This window comes from Dipteris shenzhenensis, chromosome 21, assembly GCF_047967505.1.
Source record: "Dipteris shenzhenensis isolate YYH24624 ecotype China chromosome 21, Dip_SZ_1.0, whole genome shotgun sequence".
Taxonomy (NCBI): domain Eukaryota; kingdom Viridiplantae; phylum Streptophyta; class Polypodiopsida; order Gleicheniales; family Dipteridaceae; genus Dipteris; species Dipteris shenzhenensis.
The window spans coordinates 25908183-25927091 of NC_141616.1; positions in this window are offsets into that span (position 1 = coordinate 25908183).

The window sequence follows — 18909 nt, forward strand, 5'->3', positions numbered from 1 at the left end:
AGAAATGGTCTCCCATCCTCAAATGAGAGTCTCTAGGACACCTCACCAAATTGACACAATTTAGATCATCACTCAGAGTTAATGATGCATTGGCATTGTATGTCCTATCCACAACTACACCCACATCAAGTTCTCCTAGTAGTTAAAAATCAATAGCCTCATATGGGTAAGCCAGAAGTATGGCCCCTATGGTTAGAGGGGAAAACACAATACCTTGGCATAGGGGCCATTATCATTAGTGTACCTTATGAGAGATAATCTTCATTAGTTTGTTTCCAGTGATATTTTTTGCCACAAGGTCTAAACTTTCACACATCTAGTTTAAGATTCATTCCCCAGGGACGTTTGGAAAGCCTCACAAAGCTTTTGCCTTATGGTCTAATCTAATTCTAGAGAGGTGCTCTCAACAAGATTGAGAAACGCATTGACCTTGTGGCAAAATCTAATGAGATGAATCTACATGGACAATGAGGAAAAATTTTGTGCTACATATAATAAACAAGCTCTGGAAAAGTTTTGACCTTGTAGCCAAATCTTTTCAATTGTCTACATATGTATATATATGTGTGTGTGAGTGTATGTGGGAAATTTTTGACCTTATGGCCAAATCTTATGAACAAGATGAGGAAATTCTTGTGAGATACTCTTCATAAGCTTACTTCCCTTGAACGTTTTGGCCACAAGGTCTAAACGTTCACACATCTGGTTGAAGATGTCATCCCTCAGGGAAGGCCTCATAAAGTTTTTGCCTTGTGGCAAAATATTATTCTAGAGTGGTGTTCTTAACAAGATTTGGAAATGTCTTGACCTTGTGGAAAAATCTAATGAGCTTTGTCTCTATGAAGAATGAGGAAATTTTTTAAGTGTTGCCTCATAAACAATCTATTGAAAAGTTCTAACCTTGCGATCAAATCTTTAAGTGGCTATGTATATATACATATGTGTGTGTGAGCGTATCTAGGAAAGTTTTGCCCTTATGGCCAAATCTTATGAACAAGATGAGGAAAAGATTTTGAGATAATCTTCATGAGCTTGTTTCCCTTGTGAAAATTTTGGCCATAAGGTCTAAACTCGCACATATGGTTCAAGATGTCATCTCCCACGGATGGTTTGGAAGGCCCCACAAAGTTTTCACCTTATGGCCAAATCTTATTCTAGAGCAGTGTTCCTAAGAAGATTTAGAAATGTTTTTCATCTTTATGGTGAGAGTCTAATGAGCCAAGTCTCTATGGAGAATGTGGGAAATATTTAAGTGCTACCTCATAAACAATCTATAGAAAAGTTTTGACCTTGTGGCCAAATCTTTTCAAGTGTCTACGTATGTATACATATGTGTATGTGATTGTATGTGGGAAAGTTTTAACCTTATGGCCAAATCCTATGAACACGATGAGTAAAAGCTTGTGTGATACTCTTCATTAGATTGTTTCCATTGAAGGTTTTGGCCACAAGGTCAAATTTCATATATATAGTTCAAGATGTCATCTCCCAGAGATGGTGTGGAAGGCCTCACAAATTTTTTGCCTTGTGGCCAAATCTTATTCTAAAGTGGTGTTCTTAACAAGATTTGGAAATGTTTTGACCTTGTGGCCAAACCTAATGAGCCAAGTCTCTATGGAGAATGTGGAGAAATTTTAAGTGCTGCCTCCTTAACAAGGTATGGAAACATTTTCACTTTGGGGCCAAATCTTTTCATTATATGCTCTGATATGCATATATTTCTTATCTTTATATACATATTCTATTATATAACTATGCTTGATATGTATACCGTTTTATAACTAAATATTTATGTTTATATATGTACACACACACACACACACACTCACACACACGCACACACACACACACACACAAACACATATTTAGTTAGATATAAAATAGAGTATATATTCATACTAAAAAATATGTGTTTGTGTGTGTGTCTGTGCATGTGTGTGTGTGTATGCATGTATGTATGTATATGTATGTATGTATGTATGTATGTATCTATATATATACATATATTTTGATATTTACTCCATTTTATAGCTAAATAACTAAGTATCTATATTCATATCTACATTCTACATAAATAAATAAAAGAATATATATTTATATTTACACACACACATATGAAAATAAAATTGTACATATACTTTGATATTCAAACCATTTTATAGCTAAATAACTAACTATCTATATTCATATATACATTCTACATAAATAAATAAAAGAATATATATAAATATAAATACATATATACATATATGCACATACATACATACATATATATATACATATATATATAAATAAGTAACTATAATTCTTTTCTGTAATCGTATACTTTCTTTTATATCCAACTTAGGTGTGTGCGTGTGTGTGTTTTTTTTAATTTATATATCTATTTAGTTATATAATTTAAAATATAAATGCAATGGACTTATAAATGTATATTAAATAAAGAAAGAAAATTATAGATACAAAAATACTTACACTAATTATATGAGAATATAAATAGAAGAACTTATATAAATAAAGAAAAGAATATGATAATAACTAAAGAATCAACTCAAACAATAAAGAAATAACTCTAGCTTTACATCTAAAAAAAGTTAGATTTAAAAACAATGTGAACGATGTTCAAATGGCCTGCCACACACAAGGGAAAGAGGGGAGAGAGAATGAGATTCGAGAACGAGAGTGAGAGATGACTTGGATCCGCACCAAGGAGAAAGGGGGGGTTAGAGAGAGAGAGAGAGAGAGAAGGGTTTAACTTATTACCCTTTACTTGCCAAAGAGGGGGGAGAGGGAGAGAAGGGTTTAAATTATTACCCTTTACCCTTTACTTGCCGAAATGTAAGGAATTTAAAAAATATATATCTACCTGCCCTATCTTCGAGTCTTCCCCTCTGCTACCTCTTCCTCTAGCCTGTGAATCCATCTACTGATCTGCTCATTCATCTGCTAATTTGCTGATCTTCATCCCTACGAATCTGTTTGGTTTGTCCATTCCAATTCATCTTGATATTCATGGCTGTGTCCACCATAGCCATGCATCTGCCATGGCTTGCCCCATGGTGGAGATGAACACCATGTGGTTTTGCTAGTAGCACCTATGAGTAGAAGGAACTGACCGATGTGGGAACTTGGAAGCAAAATCTGTGTACATGTTGTGAATCTGTCTGTGCTGTGAATCTATCCGTACTGTCTGTATCTGACACGGCTATCTGCATCCATCTGTGTTGTCTATGCCCGTGCCCATGTGCTCCCAAGCTAGTGCTCCCGAGCTAGGTACGTTTCAATCTCTCCCCTTTCTCTATCATTTCTCTTGTAAATCTCTCCCCCTCTCTCTCGCTTCTCTCCCTCTCATTCAATCTCTCCGGCTCGCTCTCTCCCTCCCTCTCTCTCTCTCTCTCTCTCTCTCTCTCTCTCTCGTTTCTCTCATCAATCTCTCCCTCTTGTTTCTCTCGCTTTCTGTCATTCAATCTCTTCCTCTCACTCTCGTTTCACTCGCTCTCGCTCCCTCTCCCTCCCTCATTGAAGCACTCTCTCTATCCCCCCTCGTTGAAGTGATCTCTCTCTCACCTCGGGGGGGTCACTCATCATATGTAACCCTATCACGTGAGTTCAACAGAAGGATTTTTTTTATTTCTAAAATTTACAGAAATAAATATACATAAGGGACTATTTAAAATAGTTTTGGAAAAAATTTACAGATTTGTATAGAAAAGGGGTACATTTTATTAATGAATTTTTTTACAGATAAGGGATTTTAAATATAGCCTTGAATGCACGTGATATAGAGGGTTTATACATAGTGACCCCCCCGAGTCTCTCACTCTCTCTCCCTCCCTTGTTGAAGCTCTCTCTCTCTCTCTCTCTCTCTCTCTCTCTCCCATTCACAATATGAAATTCAATTTCAAACTCGAATTGAAGTTCACATTTCAAACCAAAATTATTTGAAAGTTAAGTGAAAATCCCACTTCTTAGTGGATTCCAAATTTAAATTTGAAAACAATTGAAGTATAAATTTTGAAATTCCCACCTAGGTTTAGTTTCCCACCTAAATTAATGAGACCTCTTTCTTGTTGTCAAAAAATATTTGACCTTATGGCCAAAACTCTTTGACCATATGGTCTTGCATCAAGAGTTTTGGCCTTGTGGCCAAAACCTCTCCACAACCTTTTGTCCAAAAACTCTATGCCTGGTCAAAATTTTTGGCCAAACATCCTTTTGGCCTTATGGCCTTAGAGTTTCTGATCAAAAGGTTGTGAAAATGTTTTGGCCAGAAGGCCAAAACTCTTGATGCAAACATGCAAGGATAGCATTTTTGGTCAAAAGGTTGTGGAAAAGTTTTAACCTTGTGGCCAAAACTTTTAATGTCAAGGTACACGCATAGAGCTCTCTCTCTCTCTCTCTCTCTCTCTCTCTCTCGTTTTGACCACAAGGCCAAAAAATCTATGCCTATATCTTCCCCACAACCTTATATCTTCCATATGAACTTTTGGCCTCAAGACCAAAACACTATGTTGCATTTTCCAAGAAGTTTTGGCCTCAAATCCACACACCTTCTAGCCAAATATTCTATGATTGTATATTGCCACTAGAATTTTTTGCCACAAAGCCATTTGAATCTCTTTCACAACCTTATGGCAAAAACTCTATGTTACTCTGTCATAGGTCCAAAACTTTTCCATACCTTATGGCCATAAGAATTTTTGCCATCAAGGCCAAAACTTTTCCATACTTTATGGCCAAACATTCTATGCTTGTATCTTGCCCTCAAAAGTTTTGGCCACAAGGCCAAAACTCCATGCTTGCATGTTTCCCTGAGAAGTTTTCGTCTTGTGTCCAAAACTTTTCCACATATTTATGGCCAAAAATCTATGATTGTTTACATCAAAGGTTTTGGCCACAAGGCCAAAACTCTTCCACAACCTGATGTGTATCCTTGTTCAAAATTGTGTGCTTGTATGCTTGCATCATAGACTTGTATCTTGCCACAAGGCCAAAGCTCTATGCTTACATTCTACCATAAGAAGTTTTAGCTAGAAGGACAAAGCTCTATGCTTGCATTTTCCATAAGGAGTTTTGGTCTGAAGGTCAAAACTTTTCCATAAGCCTTGTGGCCAAAGATTCTATGTTTGTATCTTGCCACTAAAATTTTTGGCCACAAAGCCAAATCTCTTTCACAACCTTATGGCAAAAACTCTATGTTACTCTACCACAAGGCCAAAACTTTTCCATACCTTATGACCATAAGAGGTTTTGACCTCAAGGACAAAAGTTTTCCATACCTTATGGCCAAACATTTTATGAATGTCTCTTGCCCTCAAAAGTTTTGGCCATAAGGCCAAAACACCATGCTTGCATGTTTTCCTAAGATGGCCAAAACTCTTCCACATCCTTATGGACATGTTTACATCAAACGTTTTGGCCCCAAGGTGAAAATTGTGTGTATCCTTGGTGAAACTTGAGTGTGCTTGTATGCTTGCATCAAGTGTTTCTTTATGGCAAAAAATTATATGCTTGTATATGGCCACAAAAAACTTTGGCCACAAGGCCAAAACTCTATGCTTGTGTTTTACCACAAGAAGTTTTTGACAACCTAATGGCCAAACATTCTATATTTGTATCTTGTTATCAGAAGTTTTGGCCACAAGGACAAAACTATATGCTTGCAAGTCCCTAAAAGGTCAAAAATTGTTCACATCCTTTTGGCCACCAAATTTTGTTCACTATTCTGTGCTTATATATTGCCATCAAAGTTTTGGCCACAAGGCCAAAACTCTTCCACATCCTTATTGCCAAAAATATATGATTATTTACATCAAAAGTTTTGGCCACAATAACTCTTTGACAACCTCGTGTGTCCTTGGAGAAAATTGTGTGTGCATGTATGCTGCGTTGCATTAAGTCTTTCCTTATGGCAAAAAATTGTGTTTGAATATTGTCACCAAAAAGTTTGGGCACAAGGCCAAGACTCTATGCTTGCATTTTGCCATAAGAAGTTTTGGCCTCAAGGTCAAAACTTTTCCACAACCTAATGGCCAAACATTCTATGCTTGTATTGCCATCAAAAGTATTGGCCACAAGGCCAAAACTTTATGCTAGCAAGTTTCCATAAGAAGTTTTGGCCACAAGGGCAAAACTTTTCCACATCCTTTTGACCACCAAAAGTTTTCACTATTCTATGCTTGTATATTGCCATCAAAATTTTTGGCCACAAGGTCAAAATTCCATGCTTGCATTTTTCCATTAAAAGTTTTGGCCACAAGGCCAAAACGCTTGGCCAAAATGCTTCGACAACCTTATGTGTATCCTTGGTACAATTGGTGTGTGCTTGTATGCTTGCATCAAGTGTTTCCATATGGAAAAAAATTATATGCTTGTATATTGCCACCAAAAAGTTTGGGCACAGGGCCAAAACTCTATGCTTTCATTTTACCATAAGAAGTTCTGGCCTCAAGGCCAAAACTTTTCCACAACCAAAAGAAGTTTCACATTTTTGGATACCAAAAGTTTTCCACTATTCTATGCTTGTATATTGCCACCAAAATTTTTGGCCACAAGGTCAAAAATACATGCTTGTATTTTTCCATAACAAGTTATGGCCACAAGGCCAAAACTCTTCCACAACCTTATGGCCAAAAATTCTATGCTTGTATTATGCCATCAAAGTTTTTTATCACAAATCCAAAACTCTATGCTTGCATGTTCCCTTTCGTAGAGACAGACAAAGAGAGAGAGAGAGAGAGAGAGAGAGAGAGAGATTAACATATATTTCATTTCTAGTATCACTTTCTAATAATAGAAAGTTGTATCTCACAGGGTTGTATCCATGGCACCCAAAGTTTTATCAAAGAGAGATGGCCATGTGGTTGATGGCGTAAGCGGTGGTGATAGTGTTAATGAATGGTATTTGGATGTCTATGACAATCATGAGAATTTGACACCAACTGTTAACTTGTTCATACTCAAGGATCTTGGAATGACGTTTGAGCAAGCTATCATGATGGATGATGTGTCTGATGGAATTATAGGAAAAGGAGTAGCTTGTAATGTGGTGAAGATGAAAAGGTAGAGTATAATATACAAACTCAATCTATGGTCCTTTGATTTCACACTTATTATTGATAAGGATGAGTACTCTTTGAAGAAGATGGGTGGAATGTGGTAGAATAAGTTGTGTGTCCTAAAACAAATTCCTTGGCAGTTCAAACTATAAAAAATAGTGAGTTACTTGTTTCTCGTCAAAAGGATGGTAGACAATCAAAGAGACAAAAGATAGATAAGAGCAGTTGTTCAAAAGTTGATGATGGAGGTTCTTTCAAGGGTTAAGAAACATCTAAAGTGGTGGCAGTGGTGCGGCACATAAACACGTTATACACTTTGCAAAACCCCTTGACTCCATTCCTTCTGAATTTTCATTCCATGCACGGATAAGTTTAGACAATATGCAGATCAAGTCACTAGAAAAATTAAAGGAATGAGTAAAGATGTAGGGTGGACTACATATTTATGAAAAATACTTCCCATTTGGATCTGATGCCAAGTTTTGTATCCCAGTTGATAGGTTTTTAGAAGCACCACCACTATATGCATACTAGACAATTTGTTGGGAGTACATAAAGAAGTTGTGTGGCTTTTCATATAAATCCAACAAGCCTAGCAACTGCAGCATATGTCATGCTATTTGTAAAGAAAGGTGATGTAACCCGACCCTTAAAGAAGGAAGAAGTGTAATTTGGCAAGTTGGATACATACAACTATTGGATTATATCAAGATTGCATTCTATCACAGCTGCAAAGATGTATATCAAGGGGGTGTCTCTACATTTTCTTAAAACAAAGCACTTGTATGCATTTATAAATTGAAGAATTCTTGGTGATTTCTCTGTGGAAAAGTGCCATTTTATTTGATGTCCCAATTTGAGTTATAGATTTTGCTCTGCAAGGTCAAATCTTGTTGTATGTTGATTGTCTTAAGACTAAGTTTTTCTTTTGTAGAGATTTGTGCAATATGTGGGAGATAAATTGGCATAAAGGGATAGCCATTTATGGACGTGGTTAGCTTGAGGATATATTTGATGGTTGGCTTGACATTATGAGAAGGTATGCTAGACTTGAGCTTCCCTTGCAAGATAACAACTTAGGAAAGAAGGGGAGACAACCATCGCAACAGCAAACATGTCATCTTGTCAAAGGTAGCAAAGGTTTTGGGTCTCCATAAGAGAAACTGTTGTGCAACCAAGGCTTGTCTACAATTAGAAGAGGATGGAGTTTTTCCCTTGCAAACATGCCATAGACAGCAATCTATAAGTACCATCATCAGATAGGAGGTTAAAGATCTTGTTTTTGAATTTTGGACAGTGGAGACTCAAGTATCCCCCAACAAAAAAGATGTGTTGCGGAAGGGAAATTTAACATTACCAAATAATAGCATCAAATACAAGGGATGCGGAAATCTATGAGCAAGAAGAAGACAAGGGACAAGCATTGGGTACAATCTCCCCCCCCCCTAGCTGTGTGGCTCTTGCTTCCACACATAGAGTATTTATAGATATTTCATCAAGCTTAGAGCCATGAATACAAAAGATACATAGTGTCTTATTGATCTCTCCTTTTTCATACTCTTCACTCTCATCCATCCTTTTCCACACTTTATCTTTCTCCCATCCTTTTCCATACTTTTCATCTTTAATCAAAAATCAATAAGCACATAAACATGACATCACACCATTGTATGGTCAAACAAGCATACACCATTAATTTTAGTATTTACAAATAGAATTACCCATGATACTAAATGGCAAAAATGTTCATGTCTAGTTAGGCGTCCCCAACTAAACACACAAAGCATAGATAGAACCCTTGCCACATCTGGTGCACTTCTACCTAATACTTTGCTTACATATAGTCACTCATTGATAGTCACTCACTGACTACTAATAATCCTAGCAAGTAGGGTGAAAAATAATTACATGTAACAAGATGTTTGTTGCAAGAGGATGGGGAGATGTTCTTTTGTAAAGTATCCCATACATTTGCTTGATGAGCCTCAAGTTCATACTTTACTTTTATGCAAGCAAAATAACAGTAGTCATACAGCACCTTCAAATGCTCTGAAGCACTTTGTCATACTTTTAATAGAAGCACTTTTAAGTGGTCATGAAGCACTATTAAGTGGTCCTAAATCAGTATTAAGTGGTTGTACTGTACAGTACTATCAAAGAGTTCTAAACTACTACTAGGTGGTTTAGAAGCACTACTCAATGCTTCTAAGTGGTCCACAAGTACTCCTAAGTGCTTCTATGTGGTGCAGAGGTACTATTGACTGGTTAATAAGCACTTATTAGGGGTCCTAAAGGACTTATAAATGGTTCTTAAGTGCTTTTTAGTGGTCTTGAAGTCCTATTAAGTGGTTCTGCAATATTATTGGGTCTAACCATGGTTAGGTGACATGCTTTTTGTGCTTTATGAAAGCACATAGCACATTACTTATAGCACAAATCATGTACCTTAATATATGAATTCTTTATAATATAAATGTTCTTTAATGAACTTACAATATTGTAAGAGTCAAAAAGCACATTTTATCATTGCAATAATTTTTAAAGGGTTGAAATAGATGTCCTATACCAACCAAAAGTAGTAAATGTCTGGGACATTGCTTTTTGTGTCACCGTCCCATGCTAAGACCCCATGCTAAGACCCTATTAAATGGTTTTGAAGTATTATTAAGTGGACTAGAAGTTTATAAAGTGGTAGAGAAGTACTTTTAAATGCTACAAAAGTACTATTAAGTGGTGCTAAACTAGTATAAAGTGATTCTACAATAATATTAAATAGTTTTGAAGTGCTACTAGGTGGTCCAGAAGTATGATTTAGTGCTTCTAAGTGGTCTAGAATCACTCCTAAGTGCTTCTATGTGGTTTAGAGGTACAATTGACTGGTTCATAAGCACTTCTTAGGGGTCCTAAAGGACTTATAAATGGTTCTTAAGTGCTTCTTAGTTCCAAAAGTTCTATTAGAAGTAGTTCTATAATATCATTAAATGGTGCTCAAGTACTATTAAGTGGTCCAAAATTACTATTACGTGCCATAAAAGTACTATTAAGTGGTCGTGAAGCACTATTAAGTGGTCTTCACCAATATTAAGTGGTTCTGTCGTACTATTAAATAGTTATGAAGTACTACTAGGTGGTCTAGAAGTACTGATTAGTGCTTCTAAGTGGTTCAAAAGTTTTATAAAGTGCGACAAAAGTACTTCTAATAAGAGCTACAAAAGTGCTATTAAGTGGCTATGAAGCACTATAAAGTGGTCCTGAACTAGTATTAAGTGGTTTTGTAGTACTATAAAGTACTTGTAAGAGCTACAAAAGTACTGTTAAGTGGTCTAGAAGTTCTCCTGAGTGCTTTTATGTGGTCCATAAGTACTAATTATTCCTTTTAGTTTTTCTTTTTAATACCTTAAAACCACTTTTAGTGATACTTTTAATAGCTCTGTAGCTCTTTTAGGTGGATTTTTGAGAGATAAAACTTGTGCAATGTTTGTTAATATGTTTATCAATATGGCCCTTGAGGGGTCCCCTTTTGGGGCAAGGGCCATATTGGCAAACAAATGATAAATCCTTGTTAATTTGTTTGTCAATATGGCTCTTGCCCCTAAAGGAGACCCCTCAAGGGCCATATTGACAAAGCACTTACAAGTGTTTAAGAACTTCCACTAATTTTAAAGTGATAGTGAAGTACTTCCAATACATTAGTACCACATGAAAAAACTTTAGTGTCACTTGGAAATACTTAAAGGTACACTTGGAAACACTTTTAAGCATGGCATGCACATTAAATAGGCATACCATAGCCCGTTCCACCCAATCACCTGGCTTCTTTCACCCACTTCTGCAACCATGGCCTGAGATCATGCATCATGAAACTTCTTATCGCTTTGAGAGATTGGTCATCCATCCTTGACACCTATCACATATGTACCTGGGGGATTCTCGCTGAACTTGTACTCTGAGTCATCCACCAATAAGGTATTTGTATCCCCAAACTATGGATAAATCGTCCAAAATTTTTTGATATGCTTTAAAAATATGGGTTTCCCATTTGAAAATTTGAAAATTTCCATCAAGAAACTCTCATGTGCCATCCACCCAGCCAACAATCCTTTTGTCCTTGCAAAGCATTTGTTTAGCTTGTGTTGTTGATTGGCAAGCATTGTAGTGCTCCAAATAAACATATTCGCATATGTACTTTCCACAAACAAAAACTACTTTGCATCTTTCCATAGAAAGTGCTTCACCTAACCGTCATTTTTACAATGTACATCATCTAAGCTCCAATAAGGGAGAGAATTGTCCCTTATAGGATCAAAATTAAACAATAATACATTATTAAGATTGAGGATAAGGGATGTCTTTTGCTTCCAAATAATCTTCTTGAATTTTAGAGGTGCCACAAACGTTGGCAGCACCTAGTTAGTCTCTATGATCTCTGTTGTAGTTTCTAGTGCCTCGACTTTTTTCGGTGTTGTTGCCCTATATAAGTAAACCAAATAATGTATTAGCACATAAAAATTCTTAGTAATGTACTCTATTACAATAATAACAACTCTTTTATTACAAAAAGAAAGAGCACATGTATATGCAAAAAGATAAAAAAAGTCATTTCAAAATGGAGTATACTTAAGAGCTCCTCATGACCACTTAATAGTGACTCAAGACCACTTAACAATACTTTTGGACCACATAGAAGCACTTAATAGTACTTCTGGACTAGTTAGGAGCACTAAGTACTACTTCTAGACCACCTAATAGTGCTTTAGAACTATTTATAAAGTACTACAAAACCACTTAATATTGGTTCAAGAATGTTGAATAGTGCTTTAGGACTACTTAAAAGTACTTTTGTAGCATTGAAAAAAATAGCATTGAATAGCACTTCATGACCATTACAAGTACTTTTGTACCACTTAATAGTACTTTTGGACCACTTATAGTACTTCAACACCATTTAATAGTACTGTAGAACCACTTATAGAACTTTTGGACCACTAAAAGGACTAAAGAACCATTTATAAGTACTTTAGGATCCTTAAGAAGTGCTTATAAACCATCCATCTACATGTTTCCACATAGGAGTCACAACCAGATAGAGCACAAGTACATGCACAAAGACAAAAAATTGTCATTCCAAAGTGGAGTATACTTAAGAGCGGTTCATGACCACTTAAAAGTGACTCGGGACCACTTAATAGTATACTTAAGAGCATTTCATGCCCACCTAAGAGTGACTCGAGACCACTTAAGAGCGCTTCATGACTACTTAATAGTGACTCAGGACCACTTAATAGTACTTTTAGACCACATAGAAGCACTTAGTAGTACTTCTAGACCACTTAAGAGCATTAAGTAGTACTTCTCGACCACTTAATAGTACTTTAAAACCATTTATAAGTACTACAAAACCACTTAATACTGGTTCAAGGACACTCAATAGTGCTTTAGGACCACTTAAAAGTACTTTTATAGCACTTAAGAAAAGAATACTTAATAGCACTTTAGAACCACTTACAAGTACTTCTGTACCACTTGATAGTACTCCTTAACCACTTATTAGTACTTCAACATCATTTAATAGTACTAAAAAACCACTTAATAGAACTTTTGCACCACTAAAAGGACTAAAGAACCATTTACAAGTACTTTAGGACCCCTAAGAAGTTCTTATAAACCATCCATCTACATTTTTCCACATAGGAGGCACATCTATGCATCTACATTACTTAAAGATAGAGCACAAGTAGATGCACAAAGATAATTTTTTCATTCCAAAGTGGAGATTATAGAAGTGGGACTTCATCTCATAATGGATCTATTATATTTCTAGAGTCTTCTACATGCTTGGAGTGTTTCTACATATGTGGTGTGAACTATTTTCACAACCTCCCTTCAAAGCATGCAGTATGCACTGAAGGATCTTGCAGCTCTAAAGCTTTTGCATGCTCTAGGCTTGGGAGACGGTATGGGAGAAATACTTTTAGGTAGGAAGGGGCTGCCCTTTTCTCCTTTCTGTGAATGTTTGGAACTCCTTGCATTTTCATGCGGGGCAGTCCCTCGGGGATTGCACTACTAAGAAACCCTGGTTATCACGTGCATTCAAGAGGTATTAAAAAAACTCCTCAACTAAAATTTTTTCCTCAATAAAACCACCCCTCTTTAGTTATGAACTAACGTATTTTTTTCTAAAATGTATTTAAAAAACCCCTCCTATTATTGTAATCCTGTTAATTTTGTTCCAAAGTTGGTATTTAAATATCCCTCCTTTTGAATGCACGTGGTACACTAAAATTTTTGGAGGTGAACCCCTCAAAGTCAGTCCTTGCCTTGTTGATCTACTTTTACTTTCTTATGTCATCCGTCTGCATTTAAAAAAAGACCATTACACCCTTTTTCGTACATGTATGTCACAAAGTTTCAAGACAAGATAATGCGACATACTTGCTTCACCATCATTTTTTTTTCCCTTTCTTGCTCTCTTCTTAGTGAACTTGTCTGCCAATTGATAAAGGGTCTCCACTTTAGCATCAAGGCTGGATTTTGACATCAATAAGTATTTTGAAAGTAGCATCCACACCGGCTTCTACTAGATCATACAAATGGGTAGTCTCCTCCTCAACAGTCATCCCCCCTCCTTGGTAACACTCTTTGTGGCATTCTCTATGGCCTACCCACCATCTCCTATCATGTCATCCAAATAAGAAGTCTCCTCCTTAGCAGTCTTATCCTCTGCCTTCTTGGTAACACTCTCTGTTGCATTTTGTGCCACCTGCACCACTGGCTCCCTCTCTTCTCATACATCAAATGAAAACTCCTCTCCAAGATTGTCTCCCAAAGTATTGTGATAATGACCGAACCTTGATGGTTGGGCAATTACGTGGCTACAGCTAAGGCTCTGGGATTCTCTAGATCCAACTAGGCTTCACACAGATAGATGTGGTTGTACTTGCACTAAAAATGCACAAAGGGTGGTATTGGTGTCTACATGCATGCATGTAGACACCAACCACATCATCACCCTCAAAATATAAGCCACAAGCCACACATTTCCCATAGAAAGTAATGTTGTTGAGTCCATCCAGATCATGGGGTGTCGGTTGTATATAGAACATGTCACCAAGCTTAACTTGTTGTAGCAATGCCTCTATAAACAAACATTGTCTCTCCGGATATGTAATTGTGGTCATAGTGGCTTCATATCTTTTTGGCATGGACATTTTCAATAGAAGAAATTATCAGAGAGAAGGAATATATAAATTATTTCAGTATCCACATGGTACTGAGAAAATCAAGCAAAGTGCTGATGAGACCTATATAGTTCTTTGATTTTTTTTCAAAGTACTTGAAGCTCTGTCAAGTACTTTGGAGAACATTAGGTACACTGCTCAACATTGAAAAAACTCTATTGCACTTTTAAGTATTGTTGAGAAGTATTGTTGAGTAGCCTCCACTACTTTAAAGAATGTTCTAGTACATTAAAGTACTTTCCAATACTTTAAGGTACTTTTTAGTTTGTTAAAGTACTTTCCAATTCTTTAAAGTACTTTTCAATACTTCTAAGTGCTATCAAGTATTCCTAAGAACTTTTAAGTACTTCTAAGTTCTTTTAACTACTTTTAAGTACTTTTAGTATTTTGAAGCACTCAAAAGTTTTCAAAAGTACTTTCTAGAACTTTAAAACATTCTCAAGTACTTTTAAATACTTTGAAGGACTTTCATGATACCACATCGTCTTGCTTGTGTTGCTTCTTCCTATATCGAGTTTCTCTCCATCATTGCTTCTTTCTTTTTCGAGTTTCTCTCCAGTGTTGCTTCATTTTCTCTATTTCGAAAGGGTAGAATCCAATCAAAGGAGTCTTGATAGCCACTTAGAGAGAGGGTGGAAGGTGAGGACTCTTCTCTACTTCTTGAGGATTGTATTTTAAACGCGCACCCCATGGCACAGTAAGAGAGAAGCTACAGATTGCTTCTCAATCAGCAAACATGCCAAAGGCAATGAAGTCTAGAAAGGCGCTCTCTCTTTTTGATTACCAGCCACCTTTTTAGCCTACTTTCTATAGGATAGCAGACAAGTTCAGATGTCACAATGCAGTGAGTTCTGAGGGCTTGGACCCTCGAACCATTCAATCAGGTACGAACTTTGATGTCAATGAGAAGGTGTGGTGGCACGTTTTTAAATGCCCATGGCCAGCACCTTCAAAGAAGGTAAAGTGCAGTGAAGTGAAGCTGCAGTTTTTGCAAGAATTCATGAAGTTGCACTGGCATGTCTATGAAGATGCCCCAAAAACCAAGGAGAGTCAGGCAGAATTTTGCATTGCATAGAAATGATCATAGCCCTATGTTAGTCGATTGGGCCCACTTTGCTGAGCAACTCACAGAGAAGCACAGTGATTTGGGGGTGAAGATTGCTCGATGGGAGGAAAAGGAAAGACGACTCAGGAGGGGTCTAGCATGGGAGGACTGCGAGATAAGGTCAACTACCCTACACCTTTATCACTGAATCAAATGTCCAACATGGCCACCACTAGTAGGCCTAGATTCCCACATGCTGGTATTGGTAGGGAAGAGCTGGCTGACGTGATTGCCAATGTTGAAGTGGATCGGGCAAAAATGGAAAGTAGGAGGGAATTGCTCCATGAGGCATAGGCCTCTTTGGAGCTATCATCTTCGGAACTTCACAACGCTGAGGGGCTATCCTCCAAGGCCTCCAACATATCGGAGATCCAGGCAGGCCTACTTGAACTAAAGCACTCAGGAAGTGCTGCCTATGATGAGTTGCTGTCGAAAGTAGAAGCGCTGTACTCCCAACTAGATGTAAAAGGTTTCCGAAAGATAGTTGCAAATAAAAATCTATTTCTCTTGTGCTTATTTTTCTCTTCAGTGTGTTTTTTTGTGCTTTTGTTTGCTTGTGTGTGTTTCATGTATTGATGTGTTGTGCTTTGAGTCTTGTACGACCTCTATTGAAATATGTTTAGGTGGCCCTTGAGGGGTCCCCTTTAGAGGCAAGGGCCACCTAAACTTGTTTGTCAATATGTCCCTTGCCCCTAAAGGGGGCCCCTCAAGGGACATATTGATGAAGGCAACATTGATTTTGTCTACAGATTCTTTTATGTGCTTTTTGTGCTTTTATGTGCTTTCAGGTGTGCTTTTATGTGCTTGCATGTGTTTTTTTGTGCTTTTATGTGTGCTTTTTTGTGTTTTTATGTGCTTTGAGGTATTCTTCTATGTGCTTTTATGTACTTTTAGGTGTGCTTTTATGTGCTTGCATGTGTCTTTTTTTGCCTTATATGTGCTTTATGCAGTTTCATGTGCTTTATTGTGCTTTTATGTGTGCTTTTTTTGTGCTTTTGTGTGCTTTGAGGTGTGCTTTTATGTGCTTTTTAGTGCTTTTATGTGCTTTCAGGTATGCTTTTATGTGCTTGCATGTGCTTTTTTGTGCTTTTATGTGCTTTGAGGTGTGCTCTTATGTGCTTTTTTGTGCTTTTATGTACTTTTAGGTGTGCTTTTATGTGCTTGCATGTGTCTTTTTGTGCTTTGTATGTGATTTATGCATTACATGTTCTTTATTATGCCTTTATGTGTGTTTTTTTTGTGCTTTTGTGTGCTTTGAGGTGTGCTATTATGTGCTTTTTGGTGCTTTTATGTGCTTTCAAGTATGCGTTTATGTGCCTGCATGTGCTTTTTTGCACTTTTATGTGTGCTTTGAGGTGTGCTTTTATGTGCTTTCATGTGTTTTTTTGTTTGCTTTTTTTGTGCTTTCAAGTTTGTTTTACATGCTCACTTGTGCTTCCATGTGCTTTTATGTGCTTTCATGTGCTTTTTGTGTGCTTTTTTTGTGCTTTTATGTGCTTGTGCTTGTGCTTCCATGTGCTTGCTTGTGCTTTTATGCGCTTTTGTTTCCATGTGCTTTTTTATGTGGTTTATGGTGCTTTCATGTGGATTTATGTGCACAGTCTGGTCAATTTGTGGTAGGAGAGATATGAACAGGTGCTACAATAGTATAACTATTGTGTGTAGCTTAGGGAGTGGCCAGAACACTCCTTGCAACTTATAGCTTCTCCACAGCCTGTCACACCAACTCTTGTAGTGTCTGATAGAGTATTCATTGGACCATACACAACATGTTCTACATGTGGTTTCAATTTTGATTCTTCATGCTTAAAGGTGTTCTCACTACCCTGCAAACATGTCTACCACTTTCTATGCTTTGTGCACATATGTTTGGTGGAAGGGATGTGTATAGAGAACAATTGTCTGCAAACAGTTCCTCCAAGGGTGAAGAAGATGCTTGGATTGCCTACTCTTGAAAAAGGTAACATATATATTTATCCACTGTAGGCAATTATTTACATTTTCTTCTTATCATTTCTCCTTACCAATGCTTGGTTTAGTTGCTAATGTCCATTGTTTCTTCCAAAATAATTTTCTAGTGCAACTGTGCAAAATATTGCAGATAACACCACTGAAGTCGAGCAAATCCCAGATGATCTGCATGAAAACCTAGTTCTGGAAAATCTAGGAGGAACATTGGAGGAGATGCAAAGTGGTTTTGTTCAAGACTACGGAGGTTTCACATCTAGAAGTGAATGCAAGTTTATGCAATAGCTACATGGAAAGAGGGGGAGCAGTGTTGGTTCCAAGAAGGAAAGCCCTCTAAGCACACCAGAGACCATGCCATCTAAGCATATTGGGGACCAGCGGAGACCACCAGAGGCCACACCATCAAAGTAGCATGCCGAAGTTGAGGGTGCACATGTGTCTCCAAAGAAGACACCATGGAGGTCTCCTAGGAGGAAAGCATAAATTGAGGAGGAAGCTCTCAAAGAGGACGGTGAAGATAAAGAGGCAGAGGATGAAGTACCTCTGTCCTCTTTCTTGCATTCAAGGAAAAAAAGGCCTCCAAAGATTTTCCTTGTTCTTTTCCAAAGAGGAAAACAAAAGGCATGTAAAGAGTGTGTGTGTTGGCATTTGCCCATATTGTAGCATGGCCCTTCCATTTTGTATTAAGCTGATGTGCAGATATATTATGGCAGGGCTCCCAAGTGCAATGTTCAAAAGCCTGCATTGATTGTCAATCTAAATGGTGTGCTCATGTTTACAGTAAATGCATGGAGAGGGGAGACCTTACCTGTATACTCCCCATGCTTTGCCAGGGTTCCCAAAGGTAGAGGTATCACACACTATGTCAAGAAAAATGCAAAGGCATTTTTGGTGTTGGCTCGCGAGCTTTTTGATATATACATATGGAGTTGTGCATCAAGCACAAATGTTTTGGGAGAGTAGACTTGTGTTTTGAGGATATTAGAGAGAAGATTTCAGGCTTACTATCCCAAGACCTGTGTCACAAGGCAGTATTCCCATTTGCAAATGGGAAACTGATTTTCTTCAAGCAACTGTCTACATTTTGGGAGGTGTTTCCCCAGTACACGAAGGAGAACACTTTGCTCCTTGATGATAGCCTCTACAAATGCAAAGGGAACAAGCCAAGCACTTACTTAATTTTGCCCAAGTTTGAAGATCTGACCTAGGCTCATGTCTAGTTTGTGACCTTAGTGTGTGGCTCTATGAGTGGCTACACTCACCTGATAGGTTGGCATTGGCAAGGAGAAGCCTTACATATGGGGGGATTTGACACTAGAATTTGAATATGTGCCACGGTGGAAAGATAGAGAAGCCCGCACATGGATGGATTGATATTGACTAAGAGCCTATAGTTTTGTTCTTGTACAACCCGGTTTATTGGGCATTGTAAATGTTTCTATTAATACAAAATTATGTACTTTTTCTCCATTTTTCTCGTAAAGTTTAAATTCAAAATTTATTTCAGTATAGTGACATGTTGTCACAGTAAAAGTAACAT